Source organism: Mirounga angustirostris, unplaced genomic scaffold (assembly GCF_029215605.1).
Source record: "Mirounga angustirostris isolate CCGP_5_RB_7025 unplaced genomic scaffold, mMirAng1.0.hap1 SCAF_5, whole genome shotgun sequence".
NCBI lineage: Eukaryota > Metazoa > Chordata > Mammalia > Carnivora > Phocidae > Mirounga > Mirounga angustirostris.
The window spans coordinates 124,226,045-124,249,099 of NW_026991713.1; the positions used below are offsets into that span (position 1 = coordinate 124,226,045).

The window sequence follows — 23,055 nt, forward strand, 5'->3', positions numbered from 1 at the left end:
ATTAAGCAACCTGGAAGAAGTGGATGCCTTCCTAGAAAGCTGTAAACTACCAAGACTGAAACAGGAAGAAACTGACAACCTGAATAGGCCAATAACCAGTAATGAGATTGAAGCAGTGATCAAAAACCTCCGAAAAAACAAGAGTCCAGGGCCTGATGGATTCCCTGGGGAATTCTACCAAACATTCAAAAAAGAAATACCTGTTCTCCTGAAGCTGTTTCAAAAAACAGAAGCAGAAGGAAAGCTTCCAGACTCATTCTATGAGGCCAACATTACCTTAATCCCCAAATTAGGCAAAGACCCCATCAAAAAGGAGAATTTCAGACCGATATCCCTGATGAACATGGATTTCAAAATCCTCAACAAAATCCTAGCTAATAGGATCCAACAATACATTAAAAGGATCATCCACCATGACCAAGTGGGATTTATCCCCAGGATGCAAGGGTGGTTCAACATTCGGAAATCCATCAGTGTGATAGAACACATAGTAAGAGGAGAGAGAAGAAACGTATGGTCCTCTCAATTGATGCAGAAAAAGCATTTAACAAAATACAGCATCCTTTCCTGATTAAAACTCTTCAAAGAGTATAGGGATAGAGGGAACATTCCTCAAGTTCATAAAATCCATCTATGAAAAACCCACAGCAAATATCCTCAATGGGGAAAAGCTGAGAGCTTTTCCCTTAAGATCAGGAACAGGTCAAGGATGCCCACTCTCGCCACTATTGTTCAACATAGTACTAGAAGTCCTAGCAACAGCAATCAGACAACAAAAAGACATAAAAGGTATTCAAACTGGCAAAGAAGAAGTCAAAATCTCTCTTTTCGCAGATGACATGATACTTTATGTGGAAAACCCAAAAGACTCCACCCCCAAATTACTAGAACTCATACAGCAATTCAGTAATGTGGCAGGATACGAAATCAATGCAGAGAAATCAGTTGCTTTCTTATACACTAACAATGCAACTGTAGAAAGAGAAATTAGAGAAATGATTCCATTTACAGTAGCACCAAAAACCGTAAGATACCTCAGAATAAACCTAACCAAAAAGGTAAAGGATCTATACTCTAGCAACTGCAGAACACTCATGAAAGAAATTGAAGAAGACACAAAGAGATGGAAAAACATTCCATGCTCATGGATCGGAAGAATAAACATTGTTAAAATGTCTATGCTACCCAGAGCAATCTATACCTTCAGTGCCATCCCATTCAAAATTCCAATGACATTTTTCAAAGTGCTAGCAATACCACTCTTGGCTCTGGATTATTATATTTAAATACCATCGCTAAAAGAACTCTGGGAGCTTATAAAAAAATAAGAAGGCTAATTCCAGGTCTTTATCAGAAGAATATACAACTGAGCTGTAATATCCTGTCAATCTAGAAAGCAAGGAAGCTATAAAAGACTGTGTCAGAAGAACTCGAGATGCCAGGTTGAAGAGGCAAGCCTCCCATTGGCCAAATCTGGGACAGTTTGGATATCAGTAAGAATAACTAGAGTTTATTTAAACATTTATATGTTTTTACAAAATCTCATTCAAACAAAATGTAAAAAGATTTTTTTTTTTTTTTAGATAATCAGGAAATTTGAATACTGGATATTTGATGATGTTAAGGAATTTTTAGGTTTGGTCATAGTTGGTGATTATATACTTAAATGTTTATGAATGAACTAATATAATTTCTCACATTTGCCTCAGAACAATGTGGTGGAGTTGGAAGGGGGTAAGTAGAAGTGAAAATGAATGAAATAGAACATGCCCTGAGTAGATAGTTTTTGAAGCTGGATGCGTGGGTACATGGGAACTTATATTATTCTCTCGACTCTTGAGTATGGATAAAATTTTTCCAAATAAAGTTGAAAATATTTTAAAGAGAATAAAGAATTATGAGTGCCTGTATCATAGTATTATTGTGGAGATAGTGCCTGGTAAACTCCATATTACATTACTTACCTTAAAAAAGAAAATAAAAATAGCTCAGATCCCATGCCCTCGATCCCAGGTTTTCCACTCAAGATGTAAAAGATTCTTTCATTTCAGTCAACAGTCTGGAGCTGAAAGGTCCCTGCGGGGCTCTCCTTGGGCCTGACCGGTGCTGACCAAGGGGACATGGGAGGAAAGGGATGAGAGTCAAGGCAGGAGGGAGTGAAAGATGAGTTTGGTCTTATGTACCCTGATTTTGAGGTTTCTGGATAATCCTAAATGGAGAGAGATCTATTAGGGAAGAGGTTTTATGGTCCTAGAATTTAGGAATCCAATTTAGGCTGGAGCTACAGTTCATCTTTCTTTTGGCTGAGTCTTCCCTGGACCCCTCCTTTAATTAGACACTAGCCTGCCAACTAAGGAGGAAAAATTGGTCATAAATATATGTTATATCAGCAGTTTGGTAAATATAAACTTAAACTTAAACATCCAGCCATGTTTATATACAGCAGTCCTTTTGATAAGACAGAGCTGCCTGGAATCATGTCAGTGGATGATCCTCCTGAAAGAGAAAATTGACATTACAGTTAGAGAAATGTAAACCACCTTCACAGATGGAAACAAGGTTACTGCCGTGTGATTCCTTTTATTTATAGGTGTAGGAAAGTTAATAATGAGGGAGATCAGAACAAGGAGAGTAGAAAGGAGATAAAGTGGGACTGTTCTTAAAATTTTCATCTAAGGCCTTTTTGGCCCTACTCCTTACTAGGGAAAGGAGTAAAATGTGTTCAGCTGACCTATATTTCCAATCTTTTGCTTTACTGTGTTCAAATTTTATAGAAACATAAAGATTATGAAATCAGAGTGATTATCTAATTTCCCCTCCTTATTTTTCAGACGATGAAATTGAATCCCAAGTGATTAAATGATCTTAGATAGCCTAGCTAGTTAATATCATAGTGTGTTTATTGAACCTTTTCAAGTGCCTGAAACATTTCTCTTACCCAGCACCCATCCTCCCCCACTGACTCGTTAATTCCCACTATTCTGTAGATTTTAGGTCATTGATTCCTTTATGTGAGGAGTCTACCTTCCCCACTGCCCTCACCCCTCAATAAGGTCAAATAATTACAATAGCAGAAAGCAACTACAACTGTTCATTGGACACTTACTATTTAATCATTACAACTCTATGAGGTAGGTACTATAATCTGCATTTTACAGAGAGAGAAACTGAAATACAGGGATCTCAGGGATCTGGAAAGGAGCAAATTTTCCCAGATTCGCTTTTCTAACTATATTCAGTATAGGTAACAAAAAGAAGTAAGGAATAGAAGTTAAGAGCCTTAAATACCAGATGAGACTCTGCCTTGTGGTCTTAAGCTAAGTGCCCAGGGATATAATTATATATGCTAGAGCCAGAATTCAAACACAGTCTTACTCCAAGTCTGAGCTCAACTCACCGCCCTCACCTATAATCAGGATACCTTGTGCCTATCTTGGCACTTACTGCTCTTGTAATGTTATGTTTATTTGTGGGATTATATAATACATTTTTTTCCTACTGTATTGGTAACCTTTAGGAGGGCTGAGATCCTGTCTTTTGGTTCATCATTTTTGCTTAGCTTCTAAGTGCCTAACATCAAGCAGGCTCATTGCATATATTTTTTCATGTGTAAAGTGGAGTTAATAATACAGTATTTTTATACTATTGCACTACACTGTAGTACAGTTGCACTGTTATAAGAACTGTGAGAGGGTGCACACTAGTTCACGTCCATTGGTAAGTAGTCATTAATGGAGTGGCTTTAATTATAATAAACAGGCTTAGAGGTCACTTAGCTTAAGACCACAAGGCAGAGTCTCATCTGGTATTTAAGGCTCTTAACTTCTATTCCTTTCTTCTTTTTGTTACCTATACTGAATATAGTTAGAAAAGCAAATCTGGGAAAATTTACTGCTTTCCAGAGCTGATTTCTTAACTAGACAGACAGCTAAAGTATAAGCTTCATCCTTGCTAAGTGTTGGTTTCATCCTTGAGACCAAGACAGATCCAGAGTCTTTACAATACTGTGGTAGTTAACGTAACTCTCTGAACTAGTCTCTTGGGCACGGACCATTAGGAAAGGCTAAGGTAAATATTTTCAAAATAACATGTAGTTTGAAGGTGTCGTTGTTAATGTCCTTATTCAATTACAGCAGGAGGTGAGTTGGTCTTTAAGATGAATTTGTTTCTACATGTATTCCATGTCGTCTTGTATATATTTTGTGTGGTGCAGATAGGATTTATTATTTCAAATCATATCCTTGAACTTAGTTCAGCAGTGTTATCTCTAGGGTATAGAGATGCATTTGGCAAGTGATTAGCAATGTATTCTGGTATGCAAGAACCTAGCTGTAGAATAAAAATCGAGTTATAAAATTAATCTATAAAATAGTCACAGTTAAAATGGTGAAGAGACCAGAATTAATCTTAAGAAAGCACAAGACAAAATGCAGATATCCTAAAATCAAAAATAGTAGTGTTCATTAAAGTGACAATCAATTATTTAATTCCAAGGACAGACACATTATAGTCTAAAAATATATTTCAGATTCACAATTGACTAGCTATTTTATGTGGCAGAATACCAGCTTTGCATATTTATTAAAATTATTCATAACTGCGTAGCTGCCCAGATGAACTGTTGAGTTCTTGTTCCTTGATTCAATATATTATCTTGTCCATTTTATCATGGCATGGTAATAGAAATTTGTCTAAATTTTAGAATGATCCATGGAATATTTTCAGTATCAGCATCTCCCAAATACATATTTTATCATTTCTGTTTTGCCTAATGTGTTCTTTTACATAGCTTTAGGAAAAATCATCTATCTCCATAGGAAAATTACAAGGTTTTTTTTCTTTAGGGGATATATTTCAGACAGAATTCTTTATTTAATATGAAAAGGTACTGTATCATCAATCTTTAGGTATCAAAATATTCCTGTTACCTAAAAATTTGGACAAGATGTGAATTCTTCAGGATAGTAGAGAAACAGTAGAAGTTCATAATCTTTATGTAGATTTTAGGGAGAACTGTGTTTGCTTTAGATATTATTTGTTGAGTAGGGTGTTGCTGTGGTCAGTCAGTGTGACAGTGTAGTTGGGATGGTGAGTTCTGGAGTCAGACTACCTTCATTTCATATCCTAAGTCCACCACTTACGATTTATTTTTTAAAATTTGGAGCAGTGATTATCTCTCTTCTGGAAGGTTGAATAATAGTGTCTGCCTAATAGGGTTGTTAAAGAAGATTCTATGAGATAATGCATGTAGAGTACTGAGAACTGTGTTGGACACATAGTAAACACTCAATAAATGTCAATGAATAAATAGTGTTAATCATAATACCATATCATGGAATGCCACGAAGTGGGGGCTATGGTTTTAGCAAGAATATGCATAAAGAGATACTAATCTCCAATAACACGTCTCTAAATTGGTAAAAACTTAGAGGATGATGTTAGGAAAGAAGAATAAAACCTTTTTAGATTAGAATATTAATTATACTGGAGTTCAGAGAAGCCTCAGACAATCGAATTTAGTCCCCTCTCTGTATGGGTGGAAAGCACAGCTGTAAAAGGTTAAGTGACCTCCCCAGGATTACCCAGCTAGGATAGCAGACTCCAGCCACGTCTTCTGGCTCAAAGTTGAGTGCTCCATCTGTTTTAAAACACTGTCTTATCCATAGGAACATTCATTGAACCTGTCCTAGATGTCATTGTTTATATATGTGGCTTCTTATCCAGTATATAACACCTCCTTGCTCCTCTTGGTTTGGCATCCTAGTTGTTGTTAATCCTCTAGAAATAGCTTTCTATACACCCAAGAGTCATGGAGAAAACAATTGACCGTCCCCGAGCTAGCACTGCGTTCAGCGAGCATGAGCAGCTCTATCTGAATGCCTCCACGGGACAATCGCTATAGCCCTGGGAAAAGGGAATGTCTGTGAAGTTGTGGAGAATTTCCCTGGAGATCTCATAAACTTCTAACATGAATATGAATCCTTTCTTCCTTATAAATCAGAGTCATGTGTTAAAGGAGATGTATTAGATGCTTCTGAGCTGTTACATTTTAGTGGGTTCTATAAAATTCTCAATAAAGGAAAGGTCAGTGTTTGTACCATAAACAGTGTTCATGAAGGCACGTTTACTCCCCCGCCCCCGTCCCTTTTGGGACTCCTGGAGTGTATATAGTACTCAAACTTGCTCTTCTTCGAAACTGCGCCACTGCCCACCACCTCCCAGAACCACCCCACTGCCCACCTGGGCGTCCTTTTTCTTAGAGGTCCTACCCGCCCTGGCCCTGGGACCAGCCCTTCCTGACAGGCGAAAATGAAAAGAGGTGATTTCACCTCGTTAACAGCATGGGTTTAGGGGCTCCACCGCCTTCAGGCTCAGCTGCACTTTCGTATGTGTACTTCAAGTTAAAAGGTTGTCGGCACACCAGTTTGTGGGGTCCTTCTTCTGTATTTTCATGGAGACCACGCGTGAGACTAAGAAAGACCAGTGGGTGACCTTTGCATGCCGACGACACAGGTCGTCGTTCTGCTCGGCGAGAGGCGATTCCTGTGACTTTTCTGGTTGTCAGCGGAGCTCCCGGCCCACCAGCCTCCGGTGCCACACGGTGGGAGAGCTAATGGTCCCGCGCTGGTTCTGGCAGAGTGGTGTGGAGGCTTAATTGAAGAATATTTTTAACCCATTATCAAGAGCATTAGGAGGAAAATGTTCAAAAAGTCTTGATGCGGCTTGCCGCTCTTTCCATTTAAGAAAGTAGATCCCGACATAAGCAAATTATAACCTGAAATAGTAATCCATCTTTATTTTCAATCCCTTCATCTTCCCAAGATAAAGACTCTCCTCTCTGAGGGCATGAAAAGGGGCAGAATCAGCTAGACTGTTACAGATGATTCTCTCCTCCTGTTGTACGTGAACACATAGTGCCCCTTGTTTAGAGCAGGGTGGCTTTGAATGGACTGTCCTGACTAAATTGTTCAGAAGGATAGTGAACATGTCTGCTAGCCTAGTCCTGGCACAGAGCGCGGTGGCTGGCAGGTACTTACAGGTGTCCAGGCCGCGTGAAGTGCAGGCCACAGTCCAAGGAACCTGAGTGGGCTTTTCCTTATATCATGATTTCTGGCTCCTTTTTTTTTTTTTATACTGAGTCAGTATGCTTTCATCCTTTCAAACTTAGAGGGGTTTTTGAGGGATTGCAAAGAGATGCGCCCCAAATTATCACCACAGCCAGCATCTTAGTTGTGGATTATCATCAAATTTAATCTTATCTTTATCTCCACGGAATAGTCTTTGGTTTGATTTCTTTGATTATTTTGTCTTTTAATTTCAAAATGGCAAGAAAAAGTGCTTCCAGTTTTTTCTTTAATTAAAATAAGTAGAAATTAGCATATGAACTATCAGAGAAAGACTAATTGAAGTCTTGAAGCTTCTTTGCTTTAAAATACACAGAATTTCAACAGGATTTTCATTTATTGATTCTCCTTCTCTGTATTCTCGGATTTTTTTTTTAATTTTGTCAGATAACCAAAAATATACTTCTAAAGCTGTGACCAAAAAATTGCCAAAGTTAAAGTGCCCAAGAGTCTTTTGAGACTTAAGACAGGTTACAGGCGCCTGGTTGGCTCAGTCAGTTAAGCGTCTGCCTTCGGCTCAGGTCATGATCCCGGGGTCCTGGGATCAAGCCCCACATCAGGCTCCCTGCTCAGTGGGGACTTTGCTTCTCCCTCTCCTTCTGCTGCTCCCCCTGCTTGTGCTTTCTCTCGTTCTCTCTCCTGCTCTCTGTCAAATAAATAAATAAAATCTTTAAAAAAGAGAGAGTTAAGACAGGTTAGAATGTATACATGAAGGATGGTTTAAAAAGTGGCAGTGTAATTTTATTAGGAAAGTGAACATGGAGAAGTCTTTGTGGAATCAGTAAGAAGCTAAGCTATATTATATTATTCAACAAAAATTTAAGGTAACTTCTCTTTCAAGTATGTGGTAGTTGTTCATGATGTCTCTTAAATATTGGAACACAAGGATTTCTAGTCTTTTGTTCCATCAGAAATTCATTCAAAAAATTCACCAATATTTCTCAAAGAAACGTGCTACCTATGGGTACATGTGGTAAAATGGCCAGTGAAAATGCTTTGCCTTAATCTTGTTAACATACAAATGTCAGTCTGATAAATGCAGTATCAGATTATACCAGTATCAGATCGTATCAGCTGTATGAGTGCTGCAGAATGCTTTTGGTCTAAATTTGTAGTTTACAGAAAAGCTGTTATTTCAGAATCTCTCTTGCCTCCTTGTATGGTCAGTTCATTTTAAGCATCTGTCAAAGACACTTGCAAAATGGAAAAGTTGCCCATTTTTTGGCTGTGTGGACAAAAAAGAAAACATGGAAATGATTGTGTATGGGAATCAGATATTCTGAAAGCCCTTTCACCATGAAAGACTAGATGCAGAATAAATCAGAGAAACTGACTTTTTAGATGTTTTGTTGAACTTGGAAGAGAGTAAGGGAAATCTCCAAAGGGGCAAAAAGTCTGTATAGTAATTGGAACCCGAAGGGGTGTGGTAAAAAGGCCAGGACTGCCCTACTCGCCATACCTGTGTAAGGAATTCACAGCTTAACTCCCTTGGGCAAAAAGAGATCAAGAGGTCTGGGTAATGTTGGAAGCCCAAAACTGAAACACTCTCATAGAGTGAGAACATTCACAAGGAGGTATACCCTCAGAGAAAGTGAGAGCTGAAAAAAAATTGAGCTCACCAGGAAAGGGAGTAGATGAGGAAAATGGTTTTTCCTGTTGCTCTAAGTGGAAGAAAAATAGTTATCATTGTATTCATCATCTCCTCTGACAGTCTGCTACTACAGGCTTATTTTTGGATGAGTCTGGGGTACAAATTTACAATTCTTACAGGGTCATGGAAACCCTAACCTAAAAAAATTTAAATAACAAATGTCCAGGCTGGCAGAACCCTCTGGTACCTGTTAGATATAAGCATTAAGTCCTCTCTGGAGGAAAGCATTAACAGTCCAGTTCCCTCAAAAATTCCTCCAGATTTAGTGTATACAGGGTTACCATAAAAAATACCGAATACTCAACACAGCAACCCAGGAATTACCAAATGGGGAATAACACAAGCCATAGGTCACCAAAGTCAACAAAAACAGTAAATAGACTAGGTCCCTGATGACCTAAGGACACTGGAATGCTGATTTTGAATATGAAACACATGCACGGAAGTACATAAAGAAAAAAAATCAAGGCAGGAATAAGAGACCATCCAAAATGTTTGGGAAGATTTGAAAAGGAAGTGAATAGAATTACAAGGAAAAAAATAGAATCATGAGACATAAAAACTCAGTAGGTTGGTTAAGTAGAGGGTCACACACAGCTGAGGAGAGAATGAATGGATTGGAAGATCACGAGAGATATCACCCCACGTGAAGCCCAGAGAGACAAAGGAGGTGAGAAATAGTCCAGAGTAAGATGTAGGGATGAGAGAAGGAAAGGATGGAACACAGGTCAATTTGGAATTCCAAATGTTAAAATATTGAAAATGGGGGGAATGGTCAAGAATTGAAGGGTCTTGAAACTTCATCATAATAACAATTTAATGAATAAATAATGAAAATTTTGTTTCTATTATAATAAGCTTGCTACAGTTTCGCAGATGCTCTTTGAAGATGCAAGACTTCAGGGCCAGATACAAAGGACTTTATTACAGTGCATTAAGCCTCGTGAGCTATATGTTCAAGCCTATTCCCTGTGCTCCCCAAGTCACATGGGGGTGATGCAGAGTGGGTTGTGTAGGAAGTCTGAGGCACATCCAGAGACCCCAGTCTTTTAAAATGGACTGTAAGCAAATCTGCTCTTTGGCCAGCAAAGAGAGACATTATTTTATCTCCAGGAAAATAAACAGATCTGCTCTCTGTGCCAGAGGGGGAGACTCTATCTTCTAAGGTTGTTTGCTCTGCAGACATCCTTGTAAAGTTATTTAGGGTGTAAAGATAGAATTTCCCAGAAATGTTGAAAGATTAGCATGTTAATATAGAGTGAATACACTGTATACCAGGCAACACAAATACATATTTAGACATATCATGGTGGGAGGGCAGGACATCAAAGACAAAAGAGGAGTCGTTAAAAGCAACCGGAGAGAAAAGATAGTTCAAATTGACAGGCTAGTTCTGGTTGCTTGTTTGGAAAAGCAAAGGGTCAAGAATAACCAAGACCTTCCTAAGGAAGAACCAGAAGAGGAGAGATGAGAGGTCTTGCCTTATGGAGATCAAGGTCTGTTACAAACCTTGAGTAATGAAGTATGAAGTATGAGTAATGAAGAGTAATGAAGACTGAGGAATTAGGGTATTAGTGTAGACAAAGAAACCACTGGAACTGTATAGAAAGCCCATACATGATATATGCATGCGTGCAAACTTGGTTTATGGCAGCACGTGTGTTGCAGATCAGTGGAAAGAGGAGGAACTGTCCCCTTAGCAATGCAGTTGCAGGATTATACACGTGGAGGAAGAAAAATGAAACCAGATTGTGACATGTAAAGAAAATCAGTTCCAGGTAGATTAAATATTTGAATCTTTAAATCATGAAACCAACTTTTAAAAGGAAAGCAAAACTATGGAAATTTCAATGAACCAAAAAAAAAAAGAGAGAAATGAGTGAGCAAGAGAGAGCCTCTCTGGGAGCTGAAGGAAGAAACTGACAACAAAGGTGATGTTGCTGAATGCTCTCTAGCTGTATGTGTGGATGCATGTGTATCAGACTGTATCACACACATCGTGATGGAAACTGTTGATGAAGATGAGGCTGCAAATTTAAGACCTCAGGCAAAACCGGGAAATGGAGGTGGGAGCGAAACCAACACATGGCTCAGAGCAGTAGCCTCACGCCGCTGCCGCCGCCACCGAGGGTTTCTCTGGCCAGTGTTGCTCCCACCCGCCTACAGCATGGGAAATATCTTCTCAGACCTCTTCAAGGGCCTTTTTGGCAAAAAAAAAAAAAATGCGCCTTCTCATGGTGGGCCTGGGTGCTGCGGGGAAGACCACCATCCTGTACAAACTGAAGCTGGGTGAGATCGTTACCGCCATTCCCACCATAGGCTTCACCATGGAGACGGTGGAGGACAAGAATATCAGCTTCACCGTGTGGGTCGTGGGTGGCCAGGACAAGATCCGACCTCTGTGGGGTCACTACTTCCAGAACACACAAGGTCTCATCTTTGTGGTGGACAGCAACGACAGAGAGCGTGTGAACGAGGCCCATGAAGAGCTCATGTGGATGCTGGCGGAAGATGAGCTTAGGGTCCTGCTGGTGTTCGCCAACGAGCAGGACCTCCCCAGCGGCATGAACGCGGCTGAGATCACGGACAAGCTGGGGCGTGGTCCCTGCGCCACAGGAACTGGTACATTCAGGCCACCTGTGCCACCAGCGGGATGGGCTGTATGAGGGACTGGACTGGCTGTCCAGTCAGCTCCGGAGCCAGAAGTGAGCCACGCCCCCGCCCCTCCTTCCACCCTGCTTTACTCTCATGTGGTGTGAGTGCCAGAAGCTGTCTCCATGGTCGGTCACAGTGTGCTTCACCATGCTGTAAATGTGCAGACACAGCCTGCAGCCGGGTTTTTATTTAATGTAAATAGTTTTTGTTCCCAATGAGGAAGTTTCTGGTACTCCTATGCAATATTACTCAGCTTTTTTTATTGTGAAAAGAGAATCAACCCACTGTTCAGTACTGAGAAGGGATGTTAGGCACACGGGGCCTCCAGGAGTCGCTGTGTCCAACCAGCTTGGCACGCCTCCTCTGGGCGTTAGATCTGTGCTGAGATCCATTTTGGTGGTTGGTTTTTAACCTGAACTCAGTGCATTTTTAAAATCGTTACAAATACAAGATAAGGAGAACACTTGAACACACAGAAGGGAGAAACATGCCTAGTGTCGGTTCTGCAGTGGCGGCCAGAGTCTAGCCCACCAGTGATCTGTTGCCCGTCGGGAACATGAGACACGGCAGAACCAGCCATGGTCCATTCTGCATGGTCACGATAGGGTCCCTGTGATTGGCTCTGTCTCGGGTCATCCTGCATCCCCTAGCGTTTGTGCTTGTACTTGTGCTCACACAGCCGCCCAGGAGACAGGCTGGGGGCTGCGGTCACTGCTCACGGACTCCTTGGAGGGACCCCGGCCTTCCCTTGGGTCGGCGTGGGCACTCTGGCTTGTTCCAGGCTGCCTGGGGTCTCACCAGCAGGAGTGCAGGTGGGCGGGCCATCACCCTAGAGCCTCAGCCCCGGGAACTCCTGTCTACATGTGCTTTCACTCCCTCAGCCTGCAAGGGTCGGATTTGCCACTGAAACAACGACCTCTACTGTTTTCTTTTGTATTTTGATAAACACTGAAGAAGCTGGAGCTGTTAAACTTTATCTTGGGGAAATCCTCAGAACTGGTTTATTTGGTGTCGTGGAACTGCTTACTGCTTTCAACACACGATTAATAATCAACTGTTTTGTATACTCGTTTTCAGTTTTCATTTTGACAAACGAGCACTGTACTTATAGCTACTAGAATAAAATCTCTTAACTATTAAAAAAAAAAAAAAAACGGGAAGTGGAAAATTTGTGGACGTAATTTCTTTAGCTGAGGGTGACCGCGGAGGTGACTTGGTACTCTGGGGGCTGACCAAGGCCTTCCAACGGACACAGGGTCTGTCCCTGCACTCTGGCATTGAAACATGCAAATGCAAAGCCATCCAAAGGATCCTTTCTGAAACTTTAAGACCTAAGGACAGTGGTCATAGGTTTTTATAAATGAGACCACCAGGCCTCCTGCACGAAGACTTTGTATTCAGCTTTGTTTAATGTAGATTTGAAATTAGCTTTTTCATAAAATAAAAGAAACCCAGAATGCAAAAAAAAAGGGGGGGGGAAGCATTTCTTAACACCAAGCGCAAAAAAACACAAACTGTGCAAAGGAAAAAAATTGATAAATTCAACTGTATCAAAATAAATGTTCACTTTATCAAAAGGATATGCTTAACAAATTGAAAAGACAAGCCACAGTGGGGAGAAGTAATCTGCAGCACATATCGCTGAGGATGGATTAGTATCTAAAACAGATAAAGAAATTATATGAATAAAATAACACTAGGTCAGAGGTATGAATAAACATTTCAATGAAAAGGAAACATTAACGGTGAAGAAACAGGAAACACAATCAGCCTCATTAGTGATCAGAGAACTACAAATTAAAACCACAGTGATACCATTTTATATTTACCATTTTGACAAGATTAAAATTTAGAACAGTACTGTTTGTGGGGAAGGATGAGAATAGCAGGGATTCTCACATACTTATCATCTCATTCCCTTCAAAGACCCAGGCAGCCAAATAAAGTCTGACATTCCTTGTGTTGTATTACATGTGAGGAGAAAAGTAACTTAACCAAAAAGTTACTCTGCTTTCTTAATAAACACCAAGTTATCTTTGATGCCAAAATATTCTCTGAGCAAATCTTGAACATGGGGACAGACTTGGTTTATATTTTCAAGGGGAAAGAAAGATCTGCTGAGAAAGATCTACAGCATTACCAGATGACACTGGTTTTGTTGTTGTTTTAAATCTCAACCCCCAAGTTGAGTAGATAATTCAAAAGACAACGTTAAGGAAGAGTCTTCTCACATATATTGTGGTTTTATTTCTGTTGTAATTGAAGTTGACGAACTGGCATACAAAATGAAAAATCAAAAAAACCCAAGATGCACAGTGATTAGAGGAAAGGAAAAGGAGGCATAAGCCACTAAAACTCCTTGTGTTTGAGATGAAGAGAAATGATAGCACAATACCCGATTATCCGCTAGAAGAAGAATCCAGTGGACGATCACGCTGTGCCTTGGCGTGGGCCAAGGAGGACTGCCGACTTTGATGATCATGGGTTCAAGAGCTGTCTGTGGGGGTGACCCTGGGCAGCTGGAGGAAATTGTGGGAGAGGAAGAATGAGAATTTTCCAAATTCTCAGTTATGCATGCACACACAAAAATCTGATTGAGAAGAGTAAGCTCTAAAATTGTTTACTGAATTGTTCTTATTGTTGAGTATGATTAAAGTGTGGCAATATTAAAAAATGACCCAAAAAACCCCCATAAAGCTAAAAATCTAACCTAGCATAACTACATAGAGAATGTTGCCTGGTTCTTTCAATTACTAGCTTTTGAATAACTTTCAGTATCCAGTGAGGTCTATGTGTATATACTCCTGTTATCCAGCAGCCTGTTTATTAAAAAGTTCTTAATGCATGAATTAAACTAGATAATCAAGTTAGTTACCAGGTTAGCCAGATGAGCTCTGGGAAGTACTGAAAGTTACCATTTTGGGGAGAAATTTCTCAGCTCAGATTAGAACACTTGTCAAACTTAGTGGCAGGAGACTAGGTCTGAATCAATATTTCTGCCTGGAAGTCACATAACCTCTATGAGAGATTAATGTGGTTAGTATTGGACTCTGTATTCTCTATCAGCTAAGTATGTGCACTTGTCATTCATATTTTGTTTTCAGCTTGTAACACTGACAGAAAAATCTCTGTGGAATAAAGAACCAGTTTCCTGAGTGTATGAAGCTATATTGTATTTGCATATTTCCGGGATTTAAAGGGAAGGGTGTTTTTACTTGAAACACTATTTATCTGTTTGTTCTAATTTTTTGGAACTGAAAAACATTGATAGCTATGAACATGTCTGGCTCACATTTTATTTCTGCTGATTCTAATTTTGTTGATTAAATAGTACAAGAAATGAGAATTTTTTTTTTTTATTAAATGACCGATCTCCAAGAATTTTTTCGTAAAAGCCCTGAGTAAAATTTGTCACTTTTGCCAAAGCCACTTTTCTTTTTGCATTACATAATGTGTTTATGGAAGTACACTGTAAGCTAATTCTGTAAGGTCAGGTAAGCGCTTGCAGCTTTACCCCTGTTAATTCAAGAATAGGGTTGGGCATATGCTATGTATGCTTGGTTGGTCGAGGGTGCATGATGGAAAGGAATTCTGCAGGTACCACGAAATCACTTGTTGAAACACATCGATTTCATGACAACCCCACCCGACAGCTACTGGTCAGAGCCTTGAAAGAAATGGGGTTCTTTTAGCTCACCTTGTTTGCTTTATTTTGTACATGATTATAATCCTCTTAACAAATAACCAATGAAACAAAAACTTAACCTCATTTATAATAGCGGTGATTGGAAATACCAGAGTGCCCCACAGCCTATGATTGGGGAAGTCATGATGCAGCAGTCTGACTGAGTGCTAGACAGCCATTTAATGCTGTGTAAGACCAATGGCTTTGGGGAATTTTCGTAATATATTACAAATTTAAAAAGCAGACTCTATACCTGTACTTAATGCAAATGTGTATTTAAAAAAGTTTTGAAGGATACACTTTAAGTATCAATAGTGTTGTCAAGTGGGAAGATTGCTCTTTACGCTTTCTGTTCCTTCCTGATTTTTCTCTGTGTGCAACTTAATTCATTATTTTAAATAACAACATGTAAATGTTCTAATAAAATTTCGTAAATAAAAGTATTAAGGAAAAAAGGAAACATACTTCCTGTATTTTTGTTATTATAGCACTATTCAAAGTATTATAGAGTTGTTAAATATGCATTATATATACATATATACAAAATTATATATATGATTATAGGATTATTGAGCATGTATGCCACATACTCTGCTAAGCCCTTCATGTAAGTTTTTTTATTGATTCCTCAGGATAATTTATGAAGTTGAAGGAAAATATAATCATCCCCACTTTATAGATCAGCAAACTGAAGCTTTAACCGATTAAGTTTTTTTGCCCTCAGTAATGCAGCTACTGAGTGACAGAGCCCAGCTTTGAACCAGAATCTGAGACCCAAGCCCATGTTCTTAAGCTTTTGCCTCTACCATCCCATGACTGGTCTTCCATGTCTCACTGTGGAAGAAGATACAAACTTCATTTGAGCGAAAATTTTAAGGACTGTCCCAATTGAATTGGGTGGTTCACCCCTATATTATATTCTCAAATATCCATTGACTAATGATTAGATTGTATTTTGCACATTTTATGGAATGATGCAAAATGTATGTTTCTTTTTAGGAAGGAAAAGGTATATGTGGGTTGTATCAGTGATTGTGATTTTGAGATATATACTGACAGATTTCCTTCCTTTTGGGGTGTATGTGTGTTTGAAGTTTGGAATAAGCACAGTGAACCGCACAGGGCAAACCATTTGTGCTACAAGGTCATGATGTGACCCTCTGAGGCTGTGCAGCTGACGTTACCAGAGGGCATATGGAAGGAAGGGCACTGCTAACACAGAATCTCATGTGTTTAGGAACCCAAGATGGGGTGTATATGAGAACACTGTTTCCAGGACCAGCCAAGGCACCCATCAGCTCTGGTGTCACATTTGAGCCTCGGTGAACTTTTGTGACATCCCTTCAAGAGTACCGTTCTTTCCCACTCTCTATAAGATTTCCAAAAGCACATCTCAGTAACTAATCCACAGAAAATGCAGTCTTGTCTGGCATTATCTTCTGCCTGCTTTTCTGAAATCAAGTACAACTAACTTCAATCAAATCATAATAAAAAATTGTGCTAAGAGAATAAAATTACACTCAACATAGCTAGTCAGAGAGCTCTTTAGGCTGTTAAGCGTTTAGCGGATACATATTTGCATACCCAAGTATAATGTTGCAGATTTTTAAGCCATTGAATGAATGAATATTTAAGAAAAAGAACTCGCGATTGTTTTAGTTCATGCGCATAGTTTCCAGCACATTTATACTCACCCATCCTGTGTGGAGGCGAGGCGGAAAGCCTCATCACTACTATATGAAGCTAACAGTGGTTCTTATTTTTATGTTTTACACACCACACACACAATATGCACACAGAGTATTGTTTTGTGGGGTGAGTTATGTGTAGGAGTCTGCGAGATCTATTTGCATCCTGGCTCTGTCCTAGTTGTGTATCCTTAGGCGCATCAGTGAACTATCCTGTATATCTCATCGACTTTAAAATGGAGATGCCGTTCATAGCCTAGTTTATTAAACAAACACTTATTTATTAAATATATTAATATGTCAGGGAGGCATCATTCCTTCTCTTTTTTTCACTTGCCCCTGTGAGCACTATTTGAGTCTTTGGAAAGATTTTTTTTTTCCATTGGTGACTCAAAGTTTAATGGTTTGTCTCTCTGCTCCACTCCTATTTTGTGCCCTAGATTTTTCTCAGTTCTCCCTTTTGTATTTTCCTGCTTTTTAAGAAAGAGTTTTTTGAAAATTAACAGAAGACCCTCCATTTTGCATCTAATGCAATAAAATAAATACATGTTTGGAAGTCATAAGTTTTTTCAGTTCAGAAATTATGTACATATAACATGCATCCCTTAAGCATGTAGCTCCCTGAGTTTCGAGAAATGACTATATCCATGTATCAAGCACCCCAGTCAAGATAAAGAACATTCCCGTCACCTTGGGAAGTTTGGCAAAAGCTTGTCTCCGGATATGGTTCATTTCTCCAGATTCTGACTTGATTTTCTTGCTTTGGAGCAGGAACATCATCTCCTCATATTGTCTCTGCCTCGGAATAGACTTTCTAAATGAGCCCCTTTCGCTGATGACGTGCTTTTTGAATGGGAGACAGTTTACTTGCTTTTTCTGTATGATTTTTCCTGGTTCCCCGCCCCCCCCCCCAATGTCTCTCTTGCCATTACTAAATTCCGCTGGTAATATGTTTTATGGTTTAACACCACTATGATTCAGCCTCCAAAGAGGTCACATAAGGGTTATGAAGTGTTTCATGTCAAACATTTCGGTGTTGTCCCTGACATTATCTGACCCCTGCCATTACTCAGAATTTACATAGTTCTTGTGCATTCAAGTCTTTCTCCCCCTCAACAATTAGTAAAATGTACTGAAAGTCAGGAGATTGTCAATTGTAGGAAATTCAACTCTGACAAACCAGCTATTCCTATGCAGTGGAAATATTTTGCTTATTTGCCTTATTTTTTTTCCTTCTGCACATACTTGATGATTCTTTAATTAGTACAGAACTCTCCATCTTGTGTTTTAAGTTAATTATCTGTGATTTTTTAAAAGCCTTCATTAGATACACAAAGGATAACCATAAGTAAAGTTTTTAAAGTATTGAAAGTCGCCAGCCATAATTCTATTTTTATTTTTTGAATCAGTGACTAAACCAATACTTTTGGAATAATATGTCAAATGAGCATTGCTTATTGGAACTATTTTAAAAAGATCTAAAGCATGTTTGTTCTACCTTCCCTGTGTATTTACACCTCCTCGATTTTGCTTTATGAGTAGCAAAAGCAAACTGTCACTATTTGCTGTAAATTGAAGCTTTTAATAATTATGTCTGTTCCTACCACATTTGTCAGCTTTGAATATTCTGTCAGTAGAAAATAAAAATAGCAGGGAAACTCAGCAGCCGTGACATGGAGAATTTATCTGCTTATGCTAAAGGAAGGTAAAAAAAAAAAAAAAAAAAAAATATATATATATATATATATATATATATATATATGTAATCTTGAAGGGTGGGCATTTGGCATTTTTCCTTCAAATGATGTAAATTTGAACTGGCTCTTCCTTGAATAAATTTTAGATGAAAAGTTGGCAAAACTAAATGAATAAGTTTCATCACTAAACACAGAGCACCTTTTTAACCTAGAGAGAATAGAGCACCTTTTTAACCTAGAAAGTGAAGAATAAAGAGGCTATTTCAGATCACTTATTCAGTCATATATGCCTTGTTTGACATAAGCTTGAAAAATAAATTTGGAAGTAGATCGAAAGAAACAGGATAGCGCAGTAGTAAAAACTTGGACGCATATAGCATTTAAATTTTTAAACTATTTCATAGTAAAAATTCATGTGCGGAGGATCATCTTGGATATGTGACAATAAAAAATTAATTTATCTAATAAAGATGATTCAAGTAAATCAAATCTAAATAAATTCCATAGTTCACATTTTTTGTTTGTAAATCAGGTGTGTCCGTTATAAATATTAAAAACATGAATGAATATATATTATGAAAAATTCACTGCTTTCTTTCTTTTAGATAAAAACATAGTCTTTCAGGACTTTCTCTTGTTGCTGATTTTCAGTTAAATTTAAATTCAGTTCTTGCTGTTGTGCCTCTTTCTTTTCTGTACCTGTCTGTTTGTAAGTCTCTTCCTGAAAGAGACCTTTATCATTATTGTCATCAACAAAAGTGAACATTTATAAAGCACCTATTGGGTGCCATGTTTGATAAGCATGGACGGTAGGTCAGTATTTTGAGTAGGAAGAAAAACATTGTTTTTTTTTTTTTTTTTAAAGATTTTATTTATTTATTTGTGTGAGAGAGAGCACATGAGAGGGGGGAGGGGCAGAGGGAGAAGCAGACTCCCTGCTGAGGAGGGAGCCCGATGTGGGACTCGATCCAGGGACTCCAGGATCACGACCCGAGCCGAAGGCAGTCGCCTAACCAACTGAGCCACCCAGGCGCCCGAAGAAAAACATTGTTAAAACCGTGCTTCACTGTGCTACTGTACAGTCTTTATTTAAACCTCTGTTGGAACAGAAAGGTGATTAATGAGACACTGTGAGCCTGCTTATTATCCCGTCAACCTTGTGATGTGCCTGCAAATACGGAGCATCTTTAAAATAACCATAATGAGCAAAGGAGATGGTCTCTGCTTTTACAGAGTGGACATGCCTGCATGTTTTAATTTAGTTTGGTATTAGTGTTATTTCATTATTACAGATTGAGCCTGAGGGAAAGAGCAAGTTAATTTTGTCACATGTAATGAGATAATTGCGTACATGTAATTTGACAAAGCATTCTACAGGTGTGTTATGCAGTGATGAGAAATGCCTACTCCTGATTCATCCTTTGTAGGGAGTGGAGTTGGAAAAGAGTTTCAGAGAGCAGAATGTGTTTTGTTTTTTAAACAGAAGTCCTAAAATAGTGTTAAATACTATAAAAATTTTTGATGGTGGGATGCCTGGGTGGCTCAGTCATTAAGCATCTGCCTTCAGCTCAGGTCATGATCCCAGGGTCCTGGAATCGAGCCCCGCATCGGGCTCCCTGCTCGGCGGGAAGCCTGCTTCTCCCTCTCCCTCTCCCCCTGCTTGTGTTCCCTCTCTCGCTGTGTCTCTCTCTGTCAAATAAATAAAATCTTAAAAAAAAAAAAAAAGTTTTGATGGTGTCAGGTTGGGAATTTATTTTATCACTGTGTGTGAGTAGGTTTATTTGCTTGTTTCCAATAAATGTCCTTATGTCTTAAAAAAAATTTCATTTCAATCAAGATTAAGGAGTGATTTCCAGTAAAATTGGGCTGCTAGGCAAACATTAATGATTTGTGAAGAGAGTTGTGTTTTTTTCCTGCAGAGGACTTTCATATTGAGATCAGTGAAGAATTTGGTTGTGGTCTGTCCACCCCCCCTACAAAAGTCACTTGCCTATGAAGAACTTGGTAGGGAAGAGAGGAGAGGATAATTCTCCTCCGCATTTTTTCTGTCCTGATTTGCAAGATAGTGGTAACAAAACCTATGATTTAGTTTTCTTTCTTTTTGTGCAACTGTGTAGCAAAGTTAAAATTTTTGTTTTTGTCTTCTTTTATTAGCTCTGGTTTTAAGTACCTCTTAGGATTTACAGAGCTCTGTCTTGTGTTCTTTCAAGGTTTTTAAATGCTGATAAGATTCTTCCCTTTGGAGGTGCTTTTTCTTTTTAATTTTGTTAATTGATTTGGATAAATAAGTTATCCCAGTTGTTTGGATACTGAAGGCATAAGATGCGTATCTCAGGGAAGGAGAGTGATTTAATTCCCAGTTTTCACACATGCTGAATATGGTGCCTTAGTGATTCACAAGGACCCCTTCTAATCTCCGTTCTGTTAGGGTGTTTATCTTGCTTATGAATAAATTTGAGTGAAAAAGCTTTTTAAGTTAAAGCTGCATTGATGGTTCAAAAAATAAATTAAAAATAAAAATGAGATTAAGTCTTTGATTTAGGAGGTTCATAAGGTTCTTGTGGTATTTTTTTAAAGAAATATTTAAATGGATTTCCCTTAACTCTTTAAAAGTTTCAGGACAGAATCTCATTTTATAGGACACGTAGCAGAAAGAAGAGGAGTGTAGCACCTCCTCATAAATATATGGAAGCTAAAAGTCCTCTGGCATCACTAATGCTTTTATACTTTGTGACTTGGACAGACTCAACACTTTCTACCCCATTGTTTACTGTTTTTACTAGTTAGGTTAAGCAAAGCTAGTAATTAGAAAACAGCATCTTGCTTTTCAACAGTAATTATGGAAACTCTTGTTATAAATCTTTTATATTGAATCCAGGTACAGTTCATTCTCTGTAAGCCATTGCTTTTAAGTCTAAGAGTGGATCAGTGAATTTCCTATTTAATTTCAGAAAAAAATGAATATTTGCTGTTTATTTTGGCCATCTGCATACTTGCCTCCCTTACTGTTGTCTCCTTCCTGCTTCCTCAAGTTAAAAACTTGACTAATTGGAGACTACAGCTTCTGCTCCTCCACGTAGCTCCAGTCACAGGCTCGTAACAAGCTTTGACATCTCCTCACAAGCAGCATGAAGGAGAAAAGCAATAAGCAGTATATCCGGAGAGTCAGCAAATTGGCAGAGCATCTGAGAAATCAGATTAGCTGACCTTGAGAGTTTTAACTGTCTTTAACACTGTCTTCGTTTCCCAAAAATGATCAGCCTTTGAGAGACTGAAGAAAGAAGCGATTCAGAGAAGACCTCAGTCAGAAGCAAGCCCTTAGCTTAGTAGCCAGTCCAGTTCCTGCTTACGTGTGGGTCAAAGATTAACTAGTCAGATGCCAAAGAGCTCACATGCTGTTGCTTCTTTACTGGCTTTATTGAGAGAGAATTCACCAACCATACAACTCACCCATTCAGAGTGTACCATTCAGTGACTTCTAGTATATTCATCCAGTTTACGTCCAGACCGTTCTCCAAAGGGTGTGCACCATTTTACGTTCCCGCCAGAGCCATGGGAGGGCTCCAGGGTCTCCACGTCCTGGCCGTCACATGCTGTTAGATGTGTTGTTGATTATAGCCATCCCAGTGGATGTGAAATGGGATGGCAGTTTTAGTTGGATTTCCATAATGGTTGTGGTGTTGAGCGTGTTTTCATGTGCTCATTCACAGGCTTTCATGTTGTGAGTTACATGATCTCACAAACTGATGCTCACTACCATCGTACCTGATGAAACTACTCCCCCAAAGTGTCTACGAATGTGTGCCGTGTCTGTCCTAAGAGCTTTGGGCCCTGCCGTGGTGGGTGCAGACTAGAAGGAGGGACAAAACTTGTTAACAAATATATGAAATGAAGTCTTTGGGGAGCTATGATGGAAGGAGGTGGGGCAGAGGACAGTGGGATCATAAGGGGTGGAAGGGTTTACTTCTGGGGAGAAGGGGTTTGATCAAGAGGGAAAAACATGGCAGAGGTGGTATTGGTTATGCTGTGAACAGTTCTGTCTCGGGCATTGGAGCAAGAAGGGGGCTCTAAGGGTGAAAAGACACAGCTCCTGACGATGTGAAGAGCCATCAGTGGCCATTGTGGATCTTGATTCTTGACCGTCGAAATGCTGCAGGCCACAGTTTCATAAAGCACTGCTGAGCTGGTGTCTTTCTCCTTGACTACAGTCCTCATGACTGGGGAAAGTGCTTCCTCATATCAGCTAAGACGGGGCAAAATAGCACTAAGCAGCTGAACAAGAGCTGTGTCCATTTGGTCCAGAAGCTGCTTTTGTTATTGTTGTTGTTTTTGAATGCCTGTGAGGATTTCTTTTCGTGCCTGATTGATATCTGGGGGGAAAAAAAGTCCTTTTAGAAAAAAATGTGATTTGTAATCTTAAATTTAGGAAATACCAAATGACCTCCCTAGGTCTTTTGCATGTATAAAACATTTTTTTTCGTAAGCTATATTACTATTTTCCCTGATTATATGTTTATTTTCAGGGTTTGTTTTGTTTCTCATTCTCTTTCTGATA

At 39.1% G+C, this 23,055-nt stretch overlaps 1 protein-coding gene and 1 pseudogene across 3 annotated transcripts in view; both read left to right on the top strand.

Moving 5' to 3' along the window:
- The window catches only part of RSU1 (Ras suppressor protein 1), a 193,226-nt gene that overhangs the window by 126,743 nt on the left and 43,428 nt on the right, over positions 1 to 23,055 (top strand). The gene's annotated exons all lie outside the window — the stretch shown is intronic.
- LOC123844190 (ADP-ribosylation factor 1-like) lies at positions 3,299 to 21,408 on the top strand (annotated as a pseudogene). The gene has a single exon (XR_010411701.1). The product of XR_010411701.1 is annotated as an ADP-ribosylation factor 1-like (transcript).